This window comes from Sphaeramia orbicularis, chromosome 5, assembly GCF_902148855.1.
Source record: "Sphaeramia orbicularis chromosome 5, fSphaOr1.1, whole genome shotgun sequence".
NCBI classification, from domain to species: domain Eukaryota; kingdom Metazoa; phylum Chordata; class Actinopteri; order Kurtiformes; family Apogonidae; genus Sphaeramia; species Sphaeramia orbicularis.
Genome location: NC_043961.1, coordinates 54,245,318 through 54,245,755, shown reverse-complemented (window position 1 = coordinate 54,245,755; position 438 = coordinate 54,245,318).

The window sequence follows — 438 nt, the reverse complement described above, 5'->3', positions numbered from 1 at the left end:
GTGTGCCAAAAAGGCACACCTATAAATCAAACTATTAATTATTATATATTGATTTATTTTTCTGCTCTAATTTGATTTTATTTTTGTAAATCAAGGTCAGCCCTAATCATACATATCAAATGGAAGAAATAGTGCATTTTAGGCACACTTGGGAGACAGAAGCTAGTCTTGTAATTTTCTTTTGTTTACAATGTGCAAATTTTAGTTGGTGGCCAGAATTTTAAAGATCATGCAAAAATGAACAACTTTTAAATTCTAACCTTATTTAAATTGTGAAAAATAATATGAAGTTTCTTAAAACGAAGTGCAAAGTGTGCCTAAAAGGCGCACCCAGATACCGAAGGGTTAATAGACAAATATGCAGTGAAAATAACTATTATATAACATCCGTGGCCCTATTTCATAGTTGTTTTGAAGCAGACATTCATGAATCAAACC